Raw genomic sequence first — 20,258 nt, forward strand, 5'->3', positions numbered from 1 at the left:
ACTGGCTGGCTGAATTGCATCATTCAGGGCTTTCCAGAATTGTTCTCTTTCTGTGCTGTCCAATATGGTACCCCAAAACAGCATTGACTATTAAACATCTGAAATATGGACAGTGCAAAAAAGAAAAACAAGATTTTAAATGTTCTTAGTTTTAATTAACTTATATTTAATTGGCTAGAGGTTATCATGCAGGATAGCTATGTCTGCCTTCTGAATCACATTTCTAAGTCAGCATGATATTGGGAGATAATTCTTCTTGGGTTTCTCTATTCTCCATGGGCACAGATATTGAACATTCTTTGTTCTGGATTATATTCTTAAGGATGCTATACAGCAGTCTTGAAAAATAGTGATGGTGTCTTCCTGCACAATGAAGGGCATATATGCTTACAGCCCATTAAAAATTGCCAGTTTCCCAAGCTTAGGCTTTCTCTCAAATTACACAACACACTAGCATGCAAGTGTCTCCTGGCCTTCATCACATGGCCATGCAGGAATTGGAGGCTGGGGGAACTGGCTCAGATTGTCAACAGTCTGACTTCTGTGATTGCTATGAATAATAAAGTCTTTTGTATCTGACCTAGGAGTTTTGTGTTTTCTGTCAGCATTCACAAAATTGTGGCTGGCTGACTTGTTAGCTTCACTTACAAAGTTCATAATTCTTGACACATAGGCAAAATTTAAGCTCCTAAGTAGTCTGTTCAGGGTAGTTATCCAGTTTGTTTCCTGGATGCTCTTTTCCTCCTCTTCCTTAAACTACCAAGGAACTCTTTGCTCTTGTTAATGTTCTGAATTCAATCTTGGCTTTCTATAAAAAATAAAGAATGAAAACAATAGAACTCCAGTGTATAGTAATGGAATACTTTTAAATTGCATGGAATGACTGGAAGGATGTAGTCTCCAAATACTCTCCAGTTTTCACATGGTCTTGCATCTACATGGAGACCACTGGAGCTCCTATTGAAATGTATCATGCTTTGTCTTCTTATATTTATCAACACAAATAAATTCTTGAGCTCTATTTTAAAATTAGAATGTATTATATTACTAGGAAAATCACAATGATTAAGATAACAGTAAGAAACAAAGGGATGCCCCTAGGAGCCCACCACTGCTGTCTGGGAGAACAGCACAATAGGTGGCCTGTTGAACCCTGCCCCCAGGAATCTGCCACCAGTGGGGTCCAGATCTCTTGTGACAGAGAGCAGAAAGCCTCTATCATTCTGAACTGAGGAGGATGGCTCAGTGGTGAGCAGCAGAGAGAGAGAGCCTCTCCTAGGCTTATTGAGAATTGAAGCCCACTGAGAAAGCAAAGAGAATTACTCCAATTACTCCAGGAGTCAGGGAACAGCAGTGGCAGGTGAATTGTTGGAGTTAGCACCTCCTGGTGCAACCTGGACTCCCTAAGGGGGAAGAGCTGTTTGGAGGTGCAATAGAACCATGAACCATGGCCAGCTCACTGAGATCAATTGACACACATATGTTATGCTACCTATATTGTCCACAGGTGACAGCAGAGACATGCTTTAAAGGGAACATTTTTACTTTTCTTTTTTTGTCTTCTTCTTTCTCCTCCTCCTCCCGTCCTCCTCCTCCTCCTCCTCCTCCTCCTCCTCTTTTTCATCTTCATTTCTCACCTTTCTTGTTCCTGCTTTTGTCCTGTTTTGTGTTTTTTTGATTGTTTCCATTTTTATGACTGTGAACATGGTTTCTAGTTTTGCTATTGCTGTTAGTTCTATTTTTGTTTCTGTTCTTTCTCTCTCTTTTCCTTCTGCTCTAACCAGTTTCTCAAAGTCTGCATGATCTACCTACATCCTCTAGACTTACCTCTAACCGCTCCCTCTCATTCTAGTTCTCTATCCATCCCCTAACTGCTTCTAAATCTTTTACTCAGAGGGCAAATTTGCTATTTTGAAGGGCTTAGTTACTGCAGGCATATTTCTGGTTGGTTCTAGATTTTGATATATAATCACAAGTCTAGGTCATGGGGCTAAAGGTGACAGATTAATAATTACCACAACCTGTCATCTTCTAAACTGTTTGATGCTATTGTTGATGCTGATTGAATTACTCTGGCTAAAGTGGTGTAATTGTTCTAGTTAGTAGTTGTTCCATGCATACCAAAACAGAGAGTACCTAAGAATCACTACTGACTCAAAACCTAAAGATCAACCCAGGAATTAAACTAAAAACATCAACAACAAAAATAAGAAGATATCTAAACAAACCCAAACCCAGACTTCTAGCTCACCAAAAGCAAATCTAGGGGCCAATGAGGTAGAACAACTCAAAAGCCAAAGACCTAGTCTCCCTGAACTGATAACAAGAAAAATAATAAACCAAATAAATGAGGCTGTAGAAAAATTCAAAGGAGAAATAATTTCCAAGATAACTACAGAGATAGAGACCAAAATGAAAGACATGCTTAGAGGCTCTAAAACAGAAACAGACAGAAAAAAAAGGAGCTCAGGAACAGGATGGAAAACATAAATGTCCATCATAGGAAAGAAATGGAATACATAAAGCTAATTCAAATAGATATCTAGGAGATTAAAAACTTCATTGAAAGTATACAGAGAAGAATGAACCAATGTGAAGATAGAATGCCAGATATAGAAGACAGGATTGTTAGGGACAATGGAAAAAGATTTCTTAAAAGTAGTAAGGGACCAAGAGAAATCAATTCAGCAGCTGATAGATGATACAAAGAAGAATAACATAGGATTGATTGAAGTCAATTAAAAAGGAGGTAGTGCAAACAACATAAAAATTGTTCACATAGGCAATGGCAGAAAATTTCCCAAGCAAAAGAAAAGAGTTTGACATACAGATAAGTGAGGCATATAGGACTCCAACTAGACACAAGAAAAAAAAATCTACACCTAGGCATACAATAGTCAAAATTACAGAAATACAACAGAAGAATAAAATATTTAAAGCAACTAGAGAAAAGAAGCAAATTATGCACAAAGGAAAACTCATCAGCATCACAGCAGACTTCTCAACACAAACCCTCAAGTCAAGAAGAGCCTGGAGTGAAGTATTTCAAGCCTTAAAAGAAAACAGCCTCCAACCCAGTTTAATGTATCCTGCAAACCTATCTTTCAAAATTGATGGAGAAATAAGATACTTTCATGACAAAGAACATCTGAGGAACTACATGAATACCAAACCTGTACCCCCCCAAATTCTAAACAATATTCTAGAAAAAGACAAGGAGGATTACAACTCCATGAACTCCAGTAGAATGAAGCCATCAGGCATATAAAGAAATTAAATGGAAAGGGGGAAATATTCAAAGAGTCAACAATAGGAAAATACCATGACAATGATAAATCAACACATATTGGTTATAACCATTAATATAAATGTTCTCAATTCACCAGTCAAAAGAAATAGACTGCCAGAATGGATCAAGAAGCAAGGTCCAACAATGTGCTGCAGACAAGAAACACATTTAATTAAAAAATAAATTCACAGACAAAGTTGAAGGATGGAAAACTATATTCCATGCAACAGGAAACTGGAAGAAAGCAAGGGTAGATATCCTGTTTGCAGACAAAGTGGATTTCAAAGCAAAAGTAATAAAAAGAGACAAAGAAGGTCACTACATCATTTTAAAGGGAACAGTCCAAGAGGAAGAGATGACAATCATAGATATATATGCACCAAATACTTTACCTTGTGATGGAAAGGATGTTATAACATCAGTAGACTACAGAGGGAAAGTTATTTTTTGTTGGTCTTGGGTGCAGGGATGTCGAGGTGTCCAGGGTGGGACTCCTGGGTTCCACATTTTTATGGCCTGAGCTGTATCTACCTCCCTTCATCTAAAATTCATATGCTGAAGTCCTAATCCCAGTTCAGAATGTAACCAAAAATAATTATCTTTATAGCGGAAATTAAGTTATACTGAAGTGATTAGGGTGGACTCTCATCCAATATGACTGATATCCTTACAAGGAGAGGAAATTTGGACATAGACACATATAGAGTAAAGGTGCTGTGCGCCAGGAGAAGACGGTCATCCTGGCCAAGGAAAGGGTCCTGGAACAGATCCTTCGCTCATGGTCCCCAGGAAAACCAACCCTGCTGATAACTTGATCAGACTTCCAACTTCTAGAACTGTATGTGTCTATGTAAATCACCCAGTCTGTGGCACTTGGTCACGGGAGCTTTAGAAGACACATAGAGGTTGAGCATCACTAACCTGAAATCCATAATGCTCCAAAATCTGAAACTCTTGACCACTGACATGATTCCACAGTGGAAAATCCCATACTTGACCTCCTGTCACAGGTCAAGGTGCACCAAAGATGCTGTAAAAATTTTATTAGGCTATCTGTTTGGTGCATATGAAACACAATTGAACTTAGTGTTTAGGCTTGAGTCTTATTCCCAAGATGTCTCTTTATATAGTATATAAGCAAATATCCCAAAATCTGAAAAATTCTGAAATTCGAAAGAGTTCTGGTCCCAAGAATTTTGGAGAAGGGATACTTACCCTGATGAAGCATCATGGGCTGATAGTCACCTGGCAGGAGAAGGGAGGAGGCCAGGAGAACTCATCTGGGCCTTTTGGGGCTATTTTGGAGGGATTATTTGGGGGAGCAGCACTTTTAGAGGGAGGGCACTCCCACTGGTGCTGAGACCACAAAAGAAGAGGACTCAGGGATTTGGGTCAAGCTGTAGTTCAGTTACTATCCCTGTGGAGATTTGTAATTTTTTTCTAAGTGATGACTATGACGGTTTGGCTTTTGTTTTATTAAGACAAATTCTCTTCAGAGAGTGGAGAGGAGAACATGCTGATCCTCTGGGAATCCTGGTAAGGATTAAGAACCTCTCTTTGTGCACCCACAGGTGCTGTCTCTTCTGTCTGGCCTTGCTCCAAGTTCTGCTAACATCACCGAGACAAATGCTCTCACATGAAGCCACCTCCTTTTAGACCCTGATCTTGATGAGCGTCTCTCTTGACTTTTGCTCAGATCCTTCAAATAAACACAGTCCTACTGTGGCCTCCTCTTTCAACCATATGTGGGCAGGAGCCTGTCTGCATCACGCCTCTAAACTGATAATAGCGTGACAACTGCATCACAGAGTGAAACATGGGAGAGTGGGCCTGGATTTTTCCCTCTGATGTCCGAGGATGATTCCCTAGCACCCATCAGAGTAGTCTTAGTGTCTTCCCATTTCCCCAGCTGCCTTAAACCAAACTTTTTTTTTTACCAAGCCAAGAAGATTCAAGAATGGCTTCATTTTTCATTTTGTTTATCTGCTTAATGATTAAAATTTCCACATGAGCTTTTTATTTTCAAAATTATCTCTCTCTACATAAACTATTTATAAACATAGTAACTGAATACCCTTCTAAGAGATCTTGGCCCCCACTTGCTGAGTGGTTGCCCACTTGAGGAATAGAGGACTAGAGGCCCCTCACTTCTGAAGACAGAGGCTGCTGTTACTGTTATTTCTTTTATATTAAATTCCCAAGTGAAATTTCAAACAACTGGCTTCCAAAGTTTGAGAACCAAAACCCCTAAAGAGTAGGACTTCTTACAACTGGAAGCCACCTATGGCTATGGTGTAAAGAAAATAGTATATGACAGAAATCATGCATTATTTTAATTAAAGAAAAAATGACTATCAAATAAGCACTTGGCAGGGAGAAGTTTCCAGTTGCTCTGAATAGAGGCTGCCCTTGGCCTAAGATCTCAGCTGGGGAGGGCTCCAAGGAAGGCAGGCAGAATGGAGTATTTTTCAGGACTCTGGAAAGTGGCTAGAAATGGGTGAAATGGCCACACACAAATTCCTCCTATCCCAACCTCACAACAACCGACGCTTTTCATCTGGGAACAATCCCAGTTCTTAGCAGAAAACGAGCTGTGGCAGGGTAAATGTGGAGAGGAGACATTATCCTTCCAGAAGGTAAAGAAAAGAGGAACAAATTGCTCTGGAGTGTCTCTGGCTGGTTGTCAATAGCCAGTCTCTCTGCTCCTTGGTTCCCAGGCGATGGCCACGCAGTCTGTCCAGGAAGAAGAGCTCAGTAATCCTGCCTGTTATACGTGGAGCATGCAGTACTGGAAGAAATCCAGTGGGAACATGAAAGAAGAAAAATTTAGAGGTTTCCCCCACTATCAAGGCATCTGGGGAAGAAAATCCTCCACCAAACAGTTGCCCGATGAGTGTGGGATTGGTATGCGTTGCAGTAGGAAATTTGGTTGGATGTCTGAGGTTTGCTTTCTCCACTTTACTCTAAAGTCACCTACTTAATGACCACCAGCACAGTGTTTTCCTTCGTGGAACCGTGCAGCATGAGATTTTTTTTTGGGGGGGAGTGGGGATCAAACTCAAGTCCTTGTGCTTAGAGGGCAGGTGGCAGAAGCACTGAGCTAAATTCCTGGCCCTTGAGCAGCATGAGATTCTGAGACTCAGCACTCCCTTTTGTGATACCCTTCCTCTTGAGCTAGAATCATCAACTGATTTGGCATCTCTCACTTCCTGTGTGTCATAGTTAAGATGACAGCTTAGTTTGCCTCAGTTACATTTTTAACAGTCACTTCTGAACACTCTAAGTCACCAGTAAATTCTCTGTCTTCCACTCTAGGTTCTGGGCAAGTTCTGAGAGATGGCTAAGTCACTTCTACTTTTAGTAGTTTCTCCCTCCATCCTGAAAGAACAGCTTAGGTCCCTGGTTTGTAGCATCTTTCAGTGACTTACAGACTTTTAAAAATTTTGATTTCTGTGTGGGGCATGTTTACTTTGGGAAGAAGAAGCATGGTTAGCCTCTTACTATTTATAAGACACTTGTCATCTTTATTTCTCTACACTGATTCTAAAGATTGAAAATACTTTTAATTTCAGTGTTCTTTGCTCATAGTATTTATATTTTTAATATAAAATGCATTTATTACCATTTTATTACCAGTGATGTAAATATTGGGTCTGCCTAAATAAGGCATTTCTTCCATCTTTATCATTTGAGGAAAATGTGTTCTTTCTGAGAAATGATTTTTGTTATAAATAGGGTTCATTTTAATTTTTGTAATAAACCATGCCTTCACTGCTCTGGGAATAATAATAACAGCTAATTTAAACTATTATTTGCAGAGAAGTGGAGTTTATAAGGCACAGATGATCTTACTAATATTTCACAAGCCCTAAATAAGACAGGATGCCTTATTTTCTTCTTTCTTTTATTTATTCAGCAAATACATCCTAACTGCTAGCTGTGAGGTCCTGTTGATCCCATGGGGAACAAGGCAGATCTGGGCCCATCCTTGTGGAATTTACAGCCAATAGGAGCAGGTGTTATTAACATCCTGATTATGGGTCCAGGTTGACTTGTATCTATAACCCAGGGTCTCTAAGACCCTACTGATATGTAGCTGCCAGATTTTGCCAGGGAGGAATCTGAACAACCAGGAACTCAGCAGGTACTAGAAGATGTGTGCAGGCATCTGGGAAGCAATCCCTTCTGAATGTGGAGTTCTTTGGCAATGAGCCTGAAGGATAAGACCTTATAGTTCTGATTTATTCTCTTCAGTGTGTAGGACTTTCAAGGACCAGAGTTGAGGCTTGGTGTGTGCATAGACCATACATCTAATTTCTTTGTACCCAGTCCTGCACAGAGCTTTGCACACAATCCTTTCTATGAATGGAGGTGCTAGCAGTTTCAACCTCTTGAACCAAGGGAGTTTGAGGCAGCTGAAACTGCCAGACTCTACTGGGATAGAGGTCCGCCTCCCTCCTCTAGGGATTTTTGTGGTGTTGGAGAAAGGGGCAGCTGGCCATCAGGACTTTCAGGTATTCGTCATGAGTATGGAAGTCTTGGTGGTTGACAGTACAGAGTCAGGGCAAACATTGGCTATGTGCATAATCATTTATGGAGTAGACTTGGCAGAGAAGGGTTCTTTACCCCTTTCTGTCTCCCCATGGGAGCTCATGAGAAAGGAGGGTAGGCATGACCAGTTCTTTTGGTTCCATCTTCCAGCAATGCTGTGGACTGTCCTAAGGCAGCTTAGTAGAAAAATGAATGAAAGAGTTCAGCTGAAGTCTACTTAGTTTATGATTTAAGAGTATCACAAAATATGAATTATATGCCACCAATTGGAAGGATGCCATGGGATTGGGTGGGGTAAGAAGTAGATTCATAGATTATACCCTTCTGATCTTCATCCATTATACACACCCTACAAACATGCATTGAGGGCTATATAGAAAGTGAAGTTAAAGGAAAAGTCCAACTTCCACAGATTGAAGCAAAATACCAAATTTCTGAGGATTTCCTTCTTGTGTAACAAGAGTCCACAAAGACTTTACCAGCTGTGCAACTCTGGAAAAGTTGCTTGAATGCTCAGACCTGTTTCCTCTCCTCAAAATGCTGAAAATAGTGGCATCCTTCTCGTAAGACTCTACCTGAGTACTCACTACTTAGCCCCTCCAGAAGCTCTTGTTGTCCATTTCATACCCTATGCTTTGCCTTGGCAGCATTTCAGTTGGCCTCTGACTTCCCTGCAGGTCCCTGACTTATCTTAGTCCTATGCCCTAGCTGAAAGCATGAATGGTGTCCCCATATCAGTCTCCCCTGGGAAGGTATGGATGCAGAGATCTTTTACTGGTCGGACCCCAGTGGTCATTCCCTCTTGTGTCCATTTCTCCTGCAAAGCCTCTGCTTATCTCTGCTCATCCTTAACCCTCCTCTACTCTAAGTCACTCCTTTTCTGTTTGATTTTGGGTCACCTGCCGCCTTCATGCTCAGAGTATCCTCCCTTTCCTTGGACAAAAGTCTCTAGTTACCAAGTCCTGAACTGTTTCTTCTTTGGCAGTAGTTAATAAATATTAGAGAGAACTACCAATAGTCTTTTTTGATCAGTTTGCCAGTTTTAATGGGTATCCAGATTAAAAATGAGAAATCTGGGGATACAAGTCTGGAGGTGGATTGGCTTCTGTTTGAGATCATCTTCTACTCTCTGTAGTTGCTGAAGGTCAAGTCCTTAGGTATGAGTACCCATCCTGCACCTTCAGGCACTGACTTGTTTCCCAACAGCATACAAAGACAGTCTACCGTGCTTCACTGGACAGTCAGGTTCTCACTGTGCTTCTCTTGAGTTATGATTTTGGAACTGAAAATGTGCTTCTCTTTAGTTCACTGCCAAGACTAACTGGATGGAAATATCTACAGGACAGAGATGCCCGATTGCTGCAGGTCAGGGGTGGAGACAAGCCACACAGCAAGTCTACTGCTAGCTTGGCTAGTTTGGGTCAAGGCACCTTGAGTCATCTCTCTGCTGACCAGTGCCCTCAGGGTCAAAACTGGATGGTATGGATACAACAAGATGCCAATCTGTGCTTTGGGGCCTCTTGGGGGCCTCCCCTTGAATCCCTTTGCCAAGTTAGGAGGAGAACAGGATTGTGTTTTCAAAATTAAGGGTCCGCTGGTGTTAGACTGTGACAAAACACCCGAGATAAACAACTTAGCGAGAGGAAAGTTTTATTATGGCTCATGGTTTCAGAGATTTCAGTCCATGGTTTGTTGGACCCTTTGCTTGGGACTACAGCAAGGCAGTGTGCTATGGTGGAGTATGTGTTTAGGAAATTGCTTACCTCATGGAAATAAAGAAGAAAGAGAAGAAGAAGAGGAGGCTAAAGTCCTAATATCCTTGGGCATACCCCAATTATCTAACTTCCTCCCACGTGCCTCCATTTCCTATAGGTTCTGCAGCATCCCATTAGTGCCACAGGCTGGAGCCCCCTTGGGCCTTTGGGGAACCCTTACCCCAAGCATAGCACCTGGATCACTGTAATAATAGAGAAGGTAAGCACATGACCAGCACCAACAGATTGTGCATTCTAGTTTCTCCTTGCTGGCCTCCCTGGTCTGGTCCCTCCCACGTTTTGTTTCCTTTTTGTCCCTTTCTTGGTCCCCTTCCTGGAAAGTATCACCTGCCTCTGGCTGATCCTACATGTCTGCCCTACAGGCGATTGCATATTTCCTTATAACCTTTCAGCTTCTAGGCAGGAGAAATGGCCAAGTGTGTTAGGTCTATCTAACTAGAATCTACCCCTACCACATCCACTGGTGGCTCCTCTAGTAATTTTCCATCCACTGATCATACCCTGCTCCTTGGCTAGAAACCTTTACTTCTCAGGAGTATATTTAGAATGGAGCTCCGTTCTATGCAGCATGGTTCCTGCACAAAATCCATTTGAACCACTTTATTATTATCCACCTCTAGTTTTTTTGTTTTTTGTTTTTGTTTTTAGAATTCTACAGTAAAAGCTCTACAAGCTATTTTTCTTGGCTGAGTAGTTAACTTTCTTTTAATTAATTGCTTTTATTCCACCCGGTTCAATTTTTCCTTTTTTTTTTTTCAAGAAATCCATCCTCTCCAATAATAAAAACACTCACAAGTTTTCATTACCTAGCTACGTTTTTCTTGCTTGAAGCAAGATTTCAGATAAACTGGGGTCCCCCAGAATAACAAGAAGGTTGTATTTATAATTTGTTATTATATAGCCATTGACAGTCCTGTTTTGACTTAAAGTCCTGTCTCTGATAATGGGGAAAAGAGGATCACAGCTTATCTCAGGCTGTAAAGCTTTGGGATGGCCTGTAATTCAAGGCTTATCTCAGGGAATGCTCGGCTTTTAAACATGTAAATCTTTCCTGCTACCCCTTGCATCAGACTGGGCTAAGTTAAGGATGTGGCTGTCAGTTTTATTTTTTTAGGACATCTTATAAACTGTGAGTCTAAATGCTGTGATCAGAGATTCTCCAAAGAATGTTGGTATGTATTTGGGAGGAGCAGAGCAGTGCAATTTACTGCTCTAGTAAACTATGGGTATATTCAGAGATTGAGGCAAGGGCAAGTTTTTAAAGACAAAAATGGGGATGATTATTCCACCAGATATTTTGAAATGGTAATCCTTGGGCACGATGCTTAGCAACAAGAGCTTTGTCAGTCTGAGGCTGTCCCTTTAAAAGTAATTTTTATATAAGACTATGGCACCTGCTGTATAAGTTTGCAAGTTTGGCAGTCTTTTGTGATAATTTCTATCAGGCAATTACATGTAAGAACCCTTTTTTTTGTTATTGCTACTTTTATTTTTTAATTTTTTAAAAATTTGTTGGTATCGGGGATCTAACTCAGGGACTTGCGCTTGCGAAACAGGTGGCAGAACCACTGAGCCAAATCCCCAGCCCTTTTTAAAAATTTTTTTTGGTTAAAGTTGACACAGTGACTCCATTTTGTTTTTGATAACTTTCACTTTTCTTTCAGAGTGAATTCTAACAGAAAGACATGACTTTGGCCAAATGTTTTAGATTTTTCTAATCTAGTATAATGAATTTGATGTTCTATTTTATTTGATTTACATAGGTATAAAAAGAAGTTGTTAGGGACCTGATGCTGCCATAGCAGGCTGTATTCTCCTGGTTCTTCTTGCCTCTTAAAATGACCTCATGCTCTTATCTTTAGTTTCCCTCCCCCAAAGGCCATGAAGAGTTAAACCTAAGTTTCTGCAGGGCTGAACCCATAAGAGACAACCTGGCCTGTGATAGGATAAAAGTAGCCCACTCCTCATCAATAAGCAATAGCCCGGCCCAAAATAAATAAAAGGACCTTCCTCTCTTTGTTCTCTCTTCCCTCTCTCCTCTCTCCCTAACCTGCCTTCCCTAAAATAGTCTCCTGTCGGACCTCTCGGTGTCTGGCCTAGTTGTTGAGCGTCACTGTGCCTCTACAGAAGTGAGGCACATTACACGAAGACCTCCTCCTTGTGTTTGTTGATTAGATGTTGGAGTTCAGGCATGAACTTGTGTCTGGGACTCTTTTACAAAAGCCCTGGTGTTACTGAATCCCAGGGTGCTGGGAACTTCTAGAGATTCTTTCTAGGTTCTTGTTCTGAACAAAGAATTAGACTAAACAAGTATAAAAGGAAGCAAGGTTTTACATTTATTAAAGGCAGAGAAAAGAACCTGCTCTGTAGAATGAGTGCAGGTCAACTAAAATTAGGAAAAGAAATACACACTATAGGTAAAGAGTGGAGCACTGTGAAAGAGAGCACAATGGCCAAGAGCCTAATGGTAGCTGCCTTTTGTATCTCCCCACGCCTCAGGCTGACGTCAGATCGAGGCCTCTTATCAAAAACCTGATTGGTTTCTTGTGGGAAGAATTGAAGATAGCATTCTCTGATTGGTCCCAGGTGCAGGGCTTTGGGAACTGTTTTTCTGCTCATTTCCTGGATGTCTGTGATTGACAAGTCACACTCACTTTGCTCAGCCTGTCTGCCGTGCTCTAATTTCTTGTCTCACTGATGTGATACTTTTGCTCACTTAGTGTGCTGGGAACAGTCTCCATTTCCAGTCCAACAAACAAGAGAACTTGCCCAGTTTTTCCTTTGCAGTACCTCAAAGCTGTAAGCTTTATCTTCTTTCTGGGCCTCGTATTTGCTTGTCCTACTGGTGAAAAAGTGAACGACTTAACTTCCTATAAGCCCAGGACTCTGTAAGCTACAGTGCAGGCCTTGGAGCAGTTTTCTAGGAGGATATTGTGGGTATCCATCTCTGCACACATGAAGTATTTAGTCCTTTTCCCTTAGTAATGAGTTGATCAAGCTTGGATTTATTTATTTATTTACTTTTTTGGTACCAGGGATCAAACTCTGGTCTTTACATTTGCCAGGCAGGTGCCGGAACCACTGAGCTAAATCCCCAGCCCAGGCTTGGATTTAAATAAGATATTTCTGGAATGGTTACAGATTTGTTTTATCCTATCACCTCATTACAAAGACAGATTCTTATTGAATATATGCACATAATTACATTGCTATGGAAATTAAAGGCAGTCAATAAAGACCTTCTGATTATTCAGATTAGTTTTACAGACAAAGCCAAAATATACAATGTTTTTTTACAGTCTCCTAAGCTCCTTTGTCAATTCATTGGCTTATAACTTGTATCAAGATATTCCATGGAATTTTGAAAAGAGATTTGGAGCAGCATCCATTCAATGAGTGTTTTTTTTTTTTTTTGTTTGTTTTTTGTGTTTGTACAAAATTTGTCTGCTACATTCTAGAGAGAATAGAGATAGGTACTTTTTTTTTTCCTCCTATGAGAAAAGGATGCGAATCATGACTAAATTACTTTTAAAGTTCCATTTAAGTGTAATTATTTTCTGTCTGCTGGATCTTGGGTAATAGGTGGCTGTCACACAGTTGTGTGCTTCTGAGCTACATTTCCAGTCTTCCTGTGCCCTGCTGATCAGGACTGGTGTCTTTTCATATGGCCCCTTGTGGCACAGCTGGCTCCTTCCTTTGGGGGTCTGTGAGAATAACATACAATCTGCAATCATCATCTCCTAATATGTTAAAGTTACCAAATCTGAGTAATATTAAAGCTTACATTGAAGAAAAAATTAGAAACACATGATGGGAAAAACCCACTCCCCATTTCCAAGGGGGAAAAATGTTTCTCATTCCTTTTTCTTAAATTATTTCACCCACATGCAATGATTCAAGGAAAGTGAGATGGAGCTTACTGTTACAGCAAGGAAATTCTACAAATTTTATCCCATAAGTAAGATTTGGTGGTATACCAGGAGGCATTTTTTATTTTTAAATTCCCTTCCTGTTTATTAAAACAGCATTAGACTTGGAGTTGGAGATCACCCTTCCATGTGTCCATCTGGCTCTGTGAGCTTTTATGAGAACCAAATCCTTGAAGTATTATTTTCTGTCTCCATTATATAAGAATCTTGGATTATATTATCTAATTCATTTGATTCTATTTCCTTAGGCTTTAAAAGTTTATCAACATCTCATGCTGAGTGGGACGTTGGTATATTTCAGTTGGGAGCAGAGATAAACAAATGCAATATTTATCCTTCTGGATAGAAAGCAATTGACAGTGTCCCTCCAATTTGTACTTCTGGAGCATTCTTAGATCCGGTGCCTGCTTTTGCCAACTCCTAGTGGAATACCAATTAAAGCAGGGTTTCCCCTTAATGATTTAATGAGAATAACTCTTCTTAGTCAACAAATGATCTATTTTTCTCTAGCCCAGAGCTTGGAGACTCTTGTCTCATACTGCAGCTAACAATCACAGAAGCCTCTGGACTAATCGATCTGTTTCCAGCTGCTGTAGGTCACTCTGTGTGTTACTTTCCTAGAGCTGCCGGAACAAAACAGTACCATGAACTTGGTGGCTTAAAACACAAGCCCTATTTGTCACAGTTCTAGATGCTAGAAGTGCGAAATCATGGTGTTGGCAAAGCCAGGTTTTCTCTGAAACCTAAAGGAGGGTCCTGTCCTTCCTGGTCTCTTCCAGCTTCTGGTGGCTTCAGGCCTTTCTTGGCTTCAGTCTCTGCCTATGTCTTCTCATAACTGTCCTCTTCCAGGGTGTCTTTCTTCACATGACATTCTCCTCTTGAACAGGGGCTGGGGATGGAGCTCAGTGGTGGAGCAACTGCCTAGTGTGTGCAAAGCCCTTGGCTTGATCCCCAGTACTGGAAAAAAAAAGACACGGTCATTTTGGATTAAATTGGATCCAATGAGATTGGATGAGTACAATCTCATCTTAACGAATTATAACTGTAATGATCCTTTTCAAATCTAAGATCACATTCACAGGTACTGGAGGTTTGTTAGGTCATCATGATATCTTTTATGAGAGATTCAATTCAACCTGTAGTAGTCTGCTTGCTGTAACCATGGTGATCTGTCTGGAATATTGTTGTTTTTCTCCTTGCCACTGGAATAGAGAACACAAAGAAATAACCTGGAGGGAGTGGTATCAAGGATTTGCAAGAAGAGGAAGGGAAAAGTGTCCTTTGGTGTCATGGGTTTGTGCAGAGAGGTGCAAAGTCAACCCAAGAGACAACAATTATAATCTAAGATTGAATTGCAGCCTGACCAGTGTTGTATAATTTAGGGTGTGTGTGTGTGTGTGTGTGAGACTGTGGATTAATCAACTGTAGAAGTTAAGACACTACAGAATAGAGGCTCATGAAGGGTTATTTACACATCATGTAGTACAGGCCCCAGATCTTGTGTCTCAGGAAGCTGGATACTAGATGATCAAGGTCTGGATGATCCCAGATTATGTTCTTACTTCCTTCACAGCTGTGTGACTATGGACAACTTACTCCACTTCCTTGAGCCTCAGATTCCTTGTGGGAATTGTCAGACCTCCCTTTGGTTGCTTGTATGGAACACTTAGTAGAGTGTCTGGCAAATAAATACAAAAAATACACTGTACTAATCACAGTGACCATCACATGGGCAGTGCACATTAGGACACTTGAGGGCAAGGAGTAGAACCAGCTTCGCCAAAAGGCCGAATGTAAGACATGTTTCTAGGACCATAATATGGAAAGGGGACCATGAACGGGTCCATTAATGTCACCAAGAAGACTGCACTTCTGCAGGAACTTATTTATAAAGTTTTGCTACCCAGACAGATGAAACTCGGTACAGTACTTCCCAAATCTTTCTCCTCTAGCTGGGTCAGAGCTGGTATCCTTCTGTTTGCATCAAACCACTTCTTCCTCTAAGAAGAAAAGAAGGAAAAATGAATATTACCCTCTTCACAAAAAATAGCCATGGTACACAGAACTCTATTAGAAAGAAGTTAAAATCCTCTCACGAAGCTTTACTTTCTCAGCACCACACACCAAAGTACCCCATATAGATATTTGCTATTTGAGTAGCCAATCCATCATTGTATTCTGAAGCTTTCAGTCATGTCTTCTGCTATTCTCATGGGCCCTGACAGTGGAATCCAGTGGTCTTTTTCCCTTTATGTTTTGTTTCTTTTCCCACACAGGGCTTTGTTTGATTATTAAAACAGTGCATGTGGTAGAACATTTCCCCTGGAAAGATGAGAAAAGATAAACTACACAGAGACTTTTCCACTTTCAATTTTGTTGTAACTTATTTTGTTTTTGCTCAATATTATTTTTGGCTCTTGGTGAGAAATGGAGTTTGTAATAAGTATAGTCTCATGGGAAAATAATAAAACTTTATCAAGCCCAAACCAGCGGACACAGTAAACTTCCAAGTTACTCTGTGAAAAGCATTCTTAACTTTGGCTTTTATTCCCTTTTGGCGTCTTATTTGCTGTCTGGAGGAGAGAAACTGCTCCATTGTAATTAGTAGCCTGAGAAATGGATGACTACTATAGTGCTTTCATTTCTTGAGAACATTTTATGCATAATGTGCAGTATGTGAAACTATAATAAACATAAATATGCTTTATGCATCGAAACATATTTTTGGATGTAGACATGATACAAGCTTAGTTGTGTTTTCAGGCCAACAAAATTAAAAGCTCTTTACTTTGATAGTACCCAAACACAGTCATGTTAGTGCCTGTCTTAATTTTCAGGAGCCTCAGTTCATTCTGGGATTGAATAGTCTTAATTCATACAGATACAATGAGATATCTCTGCATAAATTTTGCTTAGAGCTGCAGCACCTACACACCCCTGGCTGTTGATGGTGTCAAATGAAAAAAATCTGTGCTTAGGAAGGAGAGATGTTATTCAAAAGGATTATTGCAAAGGAGAGGGGCATTTGCAATAGGGGGATATGGTTTTTTAACATGCAGGTGGCTCAGGAGTTAAGAAGAGAAGAATCAATAAGCTGGAAAAACCCAGCATGGGAAGTAGAAACAGTGGGTTGGGGAATCTTTTACCTAGACATTGGCTTGTATTTAGAGGCACTGATTGCTGCCCAGGCTGAGGGACCATTTTCAGGGGCCTGTGGAAGGGGAGAAGCTTGACCAAAGTTTGGTTAAGGAGCATTTTGTTCTGAATGACATGTAGGGACAAGCAGGCCGGATAATCTTTTTTTGAGGGCAAAAATAAATCTTGGTAGAAGTACAAATGCCTAGTCAATAAATAAAAATTGTTCAACATCACTGGCCATTATAGAAACGCAATTAAAACAACACTGAGATTCCATCTTAGCCCAGAAAGAATGGTCATCATCAAGGACTCAAAAACAACAACAAACATTTGTTAGATTGAGGGAGAAGGAAACTTTTCCATAATGTTGGTGTAAACTAGTATTACCACTATGGAAATCAATATGCAGATACTTCAAAAATTAGAACTAGAAATTCCATTTGACCCATATTTATAGTAGCACAACTGATAATAGCTAAATCTTGGAAGTGGCCTATATGTTCATCAACAGATGAATGGATGAAGAAAATGTGGTATTTACTCACAATGGAGTACTACTCTGCCTTAAAGAAGGCAAAACTGGAGTCATTTGTAGGAAAATGGTTGTAGCTTAATACCACAATGTTAACTGAAATAAATCAGTCATGTAAGCTTTAATATTGCATGTTTTCTGTCACATGAGAAACCCAAACTACAAATAAAGAGCAAAATAAAAGGGAGATAATGGGAAATAGGGCGATAGATCTTTTGCAAAAGGGAAGGGAACCCAGATATGGAGGAGGGAGAGGGGGAGGAAACAGAATTAAGATGTATTATGTACATTACCAACTTCTCACAAAGAGTGTGACTGTCATGTCCTAAAAACATGGACTAATAAAAAATAAAAGTTAAAAAAATGGGACTTGGTCATTTGTGTTGAGTTTTGTCATAGGTGGACAAGAGGGAGAACCCGAGTCTCAGCTGAGTCCCATGGGGATGAGGGTTCTTTGCAGCAGCTGTTTCCCAGAACACAGAAGAGTGAGGGGACTTCTCCGCCATCTTTATTTGTGTGGTGAAATTCAGCATCGATGGTTACAAGGATGGCTCTAGTATGTGTCAGGGTGCCAAATCATGCTCTAAGATACCTGGAGAAGGAGGGGTCCTGTCATCTGGGGTAGAACGACAATGTCATGTCACAGAGGCACCAAGAGCAGACAGGCTGTTTCTGAAGGAGAAGCCACAGGACATGGTCACACTTGGGAAAGGAGTTGAATGAGGGAGAAAACCACTTTGGAAGGGGGAAACCTGTCTCCTGAAACCTAAGAAAGGAGCAGATGAAAACCTTCTGTTATTTACTGAGTAAGAGCAAAATCATGTGTAATAAGGCGAATTTAATGGAGAATTACCAGTGGGGCATAGATAGGGGACAGACAGTTTTCCAAACTTGAGAACAGATATGGAAGACAGGTTTATTCTCATATTAACTTGGTCTATGTTTGGTATTGTTTATCGACACTTTATTTTGGCACTTGTAAATAAATACTTTCATATGTACTATAACGATAGTATGTTTCTGCACATGTTCTCAGTTGTTAAAGCCTGAAAACCTTTCTTGTCCTAGCTTGTTTTTTCTTTTTATGATGCTGAGGCTAGAACCCAGGACCTCACACATGCTAGGCAAAGGTTCTACCACTGAGCAGTATCCCCAGCTTGTCTTGTCTTTGTGATGTCATAAGAATTAGTAAAAATTCCTCTTGCAACTTACAAAATGACAGAAAAACTGAGAAGAGAAGGATTTTTGGGTTTGCCTTTTCTCTACCCAGTGATAGCAATGGCAAACCAAGTGTAGGTCTGTTTCTATCATTTGTATCTTTGGATTTGTTCCTCCACTGTGAAAGATTTAAAGTAATTGTACAAATTACAACGGCAATTTGACACAGCCCTTCACGTGTACGTGTATCGCATTTACTGTATGCTCATGCAGTTTAACAAGGAACTATAAGAAGGACTTTAGTATATATGTTGCTTGGAAACTTTGTGTGCACTTATAAAGACAATAGAGATTTTAACCCATCTTTTATACTTATATGCATCATGGAGCAATTTTTATATGCAAGATTTTGGTGGAATTAGATAGGACCTTTATTCTTATTCTTTATTCTGTCTTCTATAGAAGACATTTTCTTTCTTTTTCTTTTTCTTTTTGGCCTGGTACGTTGAATCTTTCATATCCCTTAGTTCCAGTATACATGAATTGATGAGTGAATAAATTAAGGAAAAGCATACTGTTCTGCTCTTCTAAAACCTGTATTTATTGCTGTGATTTATCTGACAATTTACATAAAGTGCTAGTTAGTACGGCTGAAATTATTAATTCTTGAGAGAATGAGATGTTCAACTGTTTCCACAGCTCCAGGCAATTTCTTCACATTGATATGCAGGAATTACACAGACCACAACTTGTTTTTTTGAATTAAAATGCATCATTGATGCTAATTTTAAGGAAGTCTCTATATTGTACTCCCATTTAACCAAACATCACATTTCCTCATTAAAATATCAGCATCCATAATGAAGTACTTTGCTTTATAATGTAAAATGTCCCACTATGTTGGCCGCACATTTGAACATTTAAATGTAATTCTGCTAATGTACTGATTAATTTATGTTATTCTCTTCCACTCACGTGGCAGATTTTAATTGCAATTAGTTAGTTGCTGCCGGGTCTCAGCATGGGGGGGTGGGGGGGCACTGGAGGGAAGTCCTGATCAATGTGGAACAATTACCAGGACTTGTGAGCAGGGACAGCTTTGGAGGGAGAGAGGGGTCCCATCAAAGTTGGGGCTCTGAATTCGCCTGGTAATAGCTGTGCTTGGGGGGCCAGCGTTTGTACCGAGGAAGAAGCCAAATAAATGGAATCATCTGAGCACTGTAATACAATTAAGCTGTCACAACAACTTTGGGGACTGATCTTTTGTACTCTTTCCATGTCTGTCCCGCTGCTTGGGGGCTGGTGTGGCGGGAACGTGTTCTCCCCAGCATCTTGGGCTTTTGATGCATGTGATGTACAGCTGTAACAAGGCATGGGGTACAACACCCTCCTTTCACTCAATGCTGTTGAGCTACAAATTCACGTAATTAATTTTAAAAAGCCATTACTTTGATCTTTATAAATATGCCCAGGATTCAAATGGAAAACCTCACGGGGGAATTTTCTCAGGAGGATGATGATAGGGCCAAAATGCACTTTCATTAGGATTGTCCGCACATGGGGCTCTCATCCCCTGAACCCCATCCTTATTTCAGCGGCTGCTATTAGCAGCTGCACTGCTCTATTATGCAGAGAGTCTGCTTGCTTCCCCTGCAAACAAATTGCCCTGGTTCAATGAGCTATTTGTAATATTATGCTAAGCACTGCAATATACTGCTATAATTTAGTTTAAAGTACTTTTAGTTTTTAAACTGGTTATATTACCTTAACTATAGGGTACTAGTGTGTAGAAGGAGATGAAAACACAATTTGTGCAGTGTTCTTTATTACTGAGGTAGAGGAGGGGCTCTGGGCACCTTGAACCTGTGTTCTAGTCTTAGTTTTTC

This window comes from Fukomys damarensis, unplaced genomic scaffold (assembly GCF_012274545.1).
Source record: "Fukomys damarensis isolate Sample0158 unplaced genomic scaffold, DMR_v1.0_HiC HiC_scaffold_6, whole genome shotgun sequence".
Classification (NCBI taxonomy): domain Eukaryota; kingdom Metazoa; phylum Chordata; class Mammalia; order Rodentia; family Bathyergidae; genus Fukomys; species Fukomys damarensis.